The 7,540-nt window shown below is 36.0% G+C and overlaps 1 pseudogene; it reads left to right on the top strand.

The window, feature by feature from the left end:
* The first annotated feature begins 1,020 nt into the window (after positions 1-1,020).
* Positions 1,021-2,074, top strand: LOC137204112 (mitochondrial genome maintenance exonuclease 1 pseudogene; annotated as a pseudogene).
* Positions 2,075-7,540: the final 5,466 nt, after the last annotated feature.

The raw sequence follows: 7,540 nt of genomic DNA, 5'->3' as shown, positions 1-7,540 counted from the left end.
TATATGAAGTCAGAGAGTTAATAGTCCCTGAAGAGTAGCATTTCTGCATGTAGCCAAGACAGAAATATAGGTGAAAGGGGAAAAAAAAAAAAGAAAACTAGTTGAAAGGGGACAACATACGGAAACCTAAGATGAATTACCATATTTTAGTATATGTTACTACCCTCTTGTTAATATACATATGATTTAAATAGTGCCATGAGAGTCACAGTTAAACCATAAAAGGCCAAGGGATGAACTAATAATGTAAGCCTTGACGTCTGCCCAAGAATGAGGAAGAAGATGGTCTTCTCCCCTCCCCACTTTTTCTTTGATTATAAAAGTTTAGTACTCTTTGTTCTTGGGGCTGCTGTGCTCCCTTGCCAGTCTGCTTGTATCGCTCACAAGTATCCTATGCTAATAAATTCACTCTTTGCCCCACAGTGAATTCTTTCTGCAAAGAATGAGACAAAAGAACCTGAGCTTCACTAAGTCCTGAAAACAAGTGAGCAGTTTTAATCAAGACAGTGTGTTTGAGGCCCCTCCTAGTCAGGAATCATACGTTCAAGTCCCAATCTGAGTTTTAGCTGGGTTTGAGTCCCATGCAAGAAGGAGTGCAGTTTCAATTATCTTCTATCAGGTTTTACAGTCCTTCATGATACAATAGATGCTTCAGCCAGGCAGAAAAAGCTCTGAAAAGGGGGATGGACTATACTCTAAATAAAAGTCACACTTTTTCCTTGGCCTTACCTAGATGATTTCTAAATAATTATTATAACCTTTATAATACTATACTCCTTCAGGGCATTTTTTGGTTTATACATAATTTTAAACTATATGCTTTTTATCCACAACAGTGTAAAATGACATAAAATTAAATTTAAAAGCTAATAGACTGGGTTTCAGAAGCAAATTTTATTGTAATCCCGTTAGGCTGGAATGATGGAGCAAACCCAGATAGATGAAATATTAAAAAATTAATGCAAGGGCCTAAGTCAAGAGCAAAGCGCAGGACCGACGAAAGCACCAGCCCACGGTATCGTCATGCCCTGGAGACGACAGAGCGTGCCGGCTTCCGAGGAAAGCAAAAATTAAAAAGACCCTTGACATTAGGAGTAGACTAGAGGGATGTGAAAAAAATCTAAAGATGAAGGTATTTCAGACCATCTGCAGGCAGCTTATAAGTTCAAAGGGGTTTTCTGTAGAACCAGCCCCCAGTGTGGTCTTCTCCACTTCCTCTTATATGTGTGGCAGGAAGAAAAAAGTGAACCGTTATGAAGAAGAGGACCCAAAAAAGTACTCTGATTTAGTAAGGTCTGTCTTGTCATTCAGAGGCCACGCTCAGACTCCACAGCCTTTGTTCGAGGAAGATGCTTTACTCTATGGACCTGTGAGGAAGTGTAAGGCCCCAAAGCAAGAAGAAGGGGCAGGAGATCCACGAAACTGGGGTCCTCTCTTCAATCCGGAGAAAAGCGGAAAACCAAATGATCCTACAGTTCCTCTGAAAATCCCTTTGCAAAGGAATATGATACCAAGGGTGACCCGAGTCCTTCAGCAGACCATGAACTCAGAACAGATTTCCTGTTTGGAGAGGTGGAAACAGTGGATGATTCTGGAACTGGGAGAGGATGGTTTTGCAGAATATACTTCAAACATGTTTTTACAAGGGAAATGGTTTCATGAAGCCTTGGAAAGCATACTTTCACCCCAGGGGAACTTAAGAGAGAGAGATGAAAATCTCCTCAAATCTGGCTACATCCAAAGGGTCCAGCATGTTCTGAGAGATGTCAGTGGAGTGTGGGCTCTGGAAAATGCTGTTAGACGTGAGACCCTAAAGTATGTAGGTCTGCTGCACTGTGTGGCTGATTATCAGGGAAAGCTGTGTGTGACTGATCGGAAGACATCTGAGAAACCAAAGCCTTTCATCCGAAATACATTTGACAACCTGCTGCAAGTCGTGGTGTATGTCAGTGCCATAAACCATAAGGCCAACTACAGCTTTCAGGTTCAGTGTGGCTTGATCGTGGTGGCCTACAAAGATGGGTCCCCCGCCCACCCACATTTCATGGATGCAGAGCTCTGCTCCCAGTACTAGGCAAAGTGACTTCGACTAGAAGAATATACAAAGAAGGAAAAGAACCTGAATATTCAGAAACTAGATTAGGGGCAGGAAGCTGTGTGGGAACGCTCAGGATTTCTCACAGTTTGCGAAGATGTATTGCTGTTTCCTGTGATCTAGAATGAGGTGCCACAGGGTCTGAGAGCTGCAGTAACACAAGCTGAACTAGTAAGTTGTTGAAATTTATTGCAACCAAAAAGGCAAAGCCGGAAAAGTTAAATTAAAAAGATGGACTTCGGCACATAAAAGACCAGCTCTGCTACCTCTGACTAGCATTTACCCAAAAAAAGGGTAAGCAGCATTGGCACAGTGTTGGTGCCTCTTGGACCCCTGTAGACCTTTCTGTGTTCCGGGCAGGATGCCCAGTCTTTGAACTGAGAGATTCAGGGTGGTGAGGCCTAGTGCTCAGAGCATTTCCCCCGGGGCACGCCAGCAGGGAGGGCTGTGCACCCACAGTGTGTATGTGCAGTGAGAATTTGTATCAGCTAACAACGGCTGCCAGTGCGGGCTCCTAAAACTTGTCTTATGTATGGGGTTCCCTGTATTTCATTTGGGGGGGAAAAGCTCCCATTTGACATTTTTGAAAAATAAATGTGATTTCTTAGCCTCAAGTAAACATTGCTCTCTGGAAAGATGGAGTATACTCACTATATCGTGGTCTATGCCCCTTGGCATCCCACCAAATAACACTCAGGAGCAGCCAGGCTCCAGTCTGAGAATCGTAATTGTAGGTATTTTGGTAGCTATCTTCTGGTTTGAGTCAAGGAATTGTGTACGTGGAGAAAATGTATTTATTGTTTGTTGAATTTTCCAGCTATGGGGAAAAATAATAACGTGTAATTTTTTCTATGTTTGATAAGTAATAAAATTGATTAGTTGTCACTGGGTTCAGGAAACTTAAATAAATGTCCACTACAGCCTTGGGGGAAGGCTCCCTGTTTTATGGAGTAGGTTAGCATTTAAATTACAGTTGCTGTCTTAAAATAGTAGTGTGCTACAAACACCTTTTTCCTTCATTAGCCATTAATTATAAGAAATTAAATACAAGATGTGAGTAAAGTAAAAATAATAATAATAATGCAACAATGTTATATTTTAGTTTGAATAATAAATTTTACAATTAAAAAAGTATTAAATGAGTTGGACCTGCTATGACATCTGTTCAATGAAAAAATACATGGGGGTTAGAATTAGTCAACAAAATTATCCGACACAAAATAAATTTGAAGGAGATGCACAGTTTAGGGGAGATTTTATTATTAAATTTCAACATATCACAGGTTGGTTCTTTATGTTGGATTTGTTATGGTGACATGAACATTTGTTCTTTTTCCACTTGCTCGATCCACTACCTGGGCTGGATTTCATCCAACCTCTAAGACAAACATGTTTTCACCCCAGTACAGCCCTGAGATGAGGTCTGCCTACAGCTGGACTTCTTATACTGGTTTCCAAACAGCTGATAGCTCAGGGCCTTGTCTACTTGGGGACTGGAAGAACTTTGCTAGCAGATGACACAGGTGGTTGCTCCTTTGTTCTATTATCATTTACAGAATTGAATTGTTTTTATTCTGTCTAGAGCAGTGGTTCTCAAAGTATGGTCATGTAACCCCTAGCAGTCTGAGAGACTCTTTCACAGGATTAATGAGATTCTCTCTTTTTCCAACTTCCTATCTGTATTAAAATGGATATTTTTTTTTCATATACTCAACCAAAATATACTGAAGCATGTTGAATACAGAAGTAAATAGGTGACTGCAAACATCTTTTAAGCTAGGTATCTTTGGAAATTTAAAAATAAGTAAAATAATGTCATTCTTCTCAATTTATCTTGAGACATAAATTTTTTAAAGTTACTTGTTATGATATATTTTAAATTTTTATTATACCTTTTTAATAAATTAGTTCAGTTTTATAAAATGTAGTTTTAATTTATAATATGGTACATATCAATAGAAATTATCCATATAATCAAAAGCTATTTGGGGTCTTTAGTAATTTTCAAGTGAAGGGAATGAAACTAAGACCAAAAAGTTTGAGTTCTATTGATCTAGGGAAAAATCTTAGCTTGATAATATAAAAGCAGGTGGAAAAATTATGATTATTCATATTCAATTAATATTTATATTCAATTAATAACATTTCTAAAGCCTATAGTTAAAGACTAAACAACATGGAAGCTCACTTGGTCAATATAATTATATATGACTCCAGATCTCATTTTTTAATTTTTGTTTTCTGTCTTCTCTTCTCTATGTTTCCATGTCATATATTCATGGCTAATGTGCTTATATATTTTCCTTTTTATCTTTCCCTTTTCCTCTCTCTGTTCCCAACTGTTTCTCCTTTCTCTCTCTCTATCTTCCCTCCCAGAACTTGCTGCCATCTTTTCCTATTTTACACTACTGTAAATACTACTGTATTTAGTATACTATGTACTACTGTACATAGTATCAAATCACAGAATTAAAAATATATGCTTTTCTTAGTAAATAAAATTTTAATATATTTATATCAAATGTCTCCTTTTACTCTCCCCTCAAGGTAGCTAAAATTAAAAGTTTGGTGACATTTCTAAAAACCAAAAAGACACCAAAAATAAATTTTTAATTCATACTTTAATGTAGTATTTGAAATTTTCTCTAGAAATATTTTAACATTCTTAGAAAAGCATAAAAGGAAAATAAAGTAAAAAGCAAAGAAAATTATTTTATTTATGGGAAGTGAAGTCTTCAAATGAGAAGAATAAGTGAAATGTGAAGAAGAAGGAGGAAATTGTGACAAAATCTGAAGCCAGGGGCTTATTAATATCAATATTTGTTTTTAAAATGTTATTTGAAATTATTTATATGATTTTTTCCAGAGAGTAAGAACATGCCAGGGAGAAACTCTGCAATGGGTAGAAAATTTGGCACAATGTAATGACATGTCAAATTTGAAGTTTGTTTTTGCTTTGTGTTGAAATTATACTCTGTTGTGCCTTCTCTTTACTAAAATTATATTACACACAAAACGTTGGGGGTTCTACTGTTTAGACCCGTCATGGAGTGGAAGCTGGATGTTTAAAGACAATGGCAGCCTTAGGAACCGAGAGCAAACTCAAAGCACCTGACACCAATGAAGCAGCTGGAGATATAGATTGACTGAGGGAAATTTAAGTCACATTTGGAATCTTCAAAGGATAGAGGAAGGTATACTGACCTTCATATGATGTGTTGTGCTGGGGCTTGAATTTAAATCATGAAATTTATCTCTCATTAAATTGAGAGATTTTCTAACTTCTAATCCAGTTATTTTAATTATTTTTGTATTATATTTGTTAGTGTTATCTTCTACCAGAAGTAAATTTAGATTCTATACTGAGTCAGTGGCAAGAAACTTATTTCTCTCTTGCATTCATATTAATATTGTCCATTATCAAACATGATACTAAGTGTATTCAGTAAAGACTGGTGACTGACTTGCCACTGATAGAAAGAAATACATCAATTTTTTAAAGCAAAAATTCAAAGAGATGGCTATTTAACTTGTAAGATTACAGTCTGTTGCCATCCTGGTGAAATAGTTAAGGAAAAAAGTACAATGAATTAAAACATTTTCTGGTTTGAATCTTGACTCTGTAACATGTTTGTTACTTTGAGAGAGTTACTAAATAATTTAAATAATTTGTTTTGTTTCTCAGTTGCCCCATCTGTAAAGTAGATTAATAATAATACCTACTATTGAATTGTTATGAAAAGTAAGTGAAAAAAATATAAAAAACTTAAACTAGTGATTGGTCAATTCTAAGGTCTCAGTGAACGTTATCAAGACCTAAAAATTATTTTATTTAGAATGATTTATATGATTTCTCTTTTCCAATGTTGCATCAGGGTCAAATTGGCTGGAATATAATTTTTTTACAAACCGCAACACACCTATGTTCATATGATGTTATCCCATCTGTTTGAAATATAACATTTCAATCAAATGGTGTTTTGCTTTCATGAATACACCTGGATTGATAGCTCTTGTATTATCCTGGGAATGCCAGTTGTTTTTGTTTCTATCTTTTTGTCTTTGAATTAATGAGTCAGTAGAGAAGAGAATATAATTAATGTACTGGTTTCAAAGATTGTTTAAAACACATGGTACACTGAAATTTAAAAAAAAAATTGTTTGAGCCTAGAATATATACCATGATTACTTCATTAGGGTTGTTTTCTGTTGTTTGATCTTCTTAATATATAAACTGTAGCACTACTAGTACAGCACTCCAACTCTCTAGAGAAAAACCTAAGTGAATTACATAAAAATAACAGGTAAACCAGCATTGACATACATGGTGTTAGTGAATACTGGTGTGAGAACTCTCAAAGACAGTCTGTACTTACCTTTCATAAACAATGATACAGTTGGAGCTACTTGGAATTTGTCTAGGGTTTAATAGAAAGATCACTGAGCAATGGTGTGAGCTGAGTTCTCAAAATGGCTAACGCTAAGTTAATTCAAACTAATCTTAATAACAGCTCTAGTTTAATTTCCTTAAGTCTAAACCACAAGGGCTATATCAGATATATTATTAATTTTTATTCTACTGTATTTTTATTCAATAAATAATTGTATGACTGTTAGGTACCCTGTTAAGTTTTGGGACACAGAGTTGAAATAGGTAAACCCTGTCTTGAAGGAACTCACAGTAGAGTGAAGGACACTAAAGGTTATGATATTTAATCCCAGGTTCTTATTTAGGCAAAGAAGAGAAGAATGTAATCTAATCTTGGAGATGAGTAATTATTTCTCTGAGACAATGGGGACAACTCTGAATCTCAAATAGTGAATATAGTAAATGTGTGTTAAAAATGTGCATGAAGTAGGAATTAGTGGAGACTTCCAAGCAAAGGAAACAGTATATTCAGGAGTACCAAAGGCTAAGGAAACGTGATAACTTCAGGAATTGCTGGTAATTCAGTATAATGGAGCCTTGGGTGTGGAAGGACCAGATGGAAGATGGAGAGGGAAGCCAAGTTCATATTGCCAAGGCCCCATTACGATAATCATTTAAAATTTTATCCTGAAAGCAATGGGTAATCGTGAAATAATTTTTAAGAGGAAATGACATATTCAGAATTGCATTTTGAAAACAAAACCCGTTGGCAGAAATGAAACAATAGGTATGAAGTGGCATTACTGGGTGAAGGGATACCTGTTAGGAAACTGCTATGGGAAAGCTAGGTAAGAAATAATGAAGGCTTGACATATGACTCCAGCAGCAGTAGTGGGAATGGAGGAATGGATTTGATAAATATTATAGGAAAAAAATTTGTAGAAATTAGAGACTGATTAAATGTATGAGATCTGGAAGAGAGTTATTTTTCTGGGTGGATGGGGTGGTGCTCTTTGCTGAGAGAACACAGGAATGGGAACAGGTTGGAAAAGCTGATAAATTTCCATATAGGATAG

This window comes from Pseudorca crassidens, chromosome 12 (genome assembly GCF_039906515.1).
Source record: "Pseudorca crassidens isolate mPseCra1 chromosome 12, mPseCra1.hap1, whole genome shotgun sequence".
Taxonomy (NCBI): domain Eukaryota; kingdom Metazoa; phylum Chordata; class Mammalia; order Artiodactyla; family Delphinidae; genus Pseudorca; species Pseudorca crassidens.
This window is presented reverse-complemented; position numbering and strand designations above follow the sequence as displayed.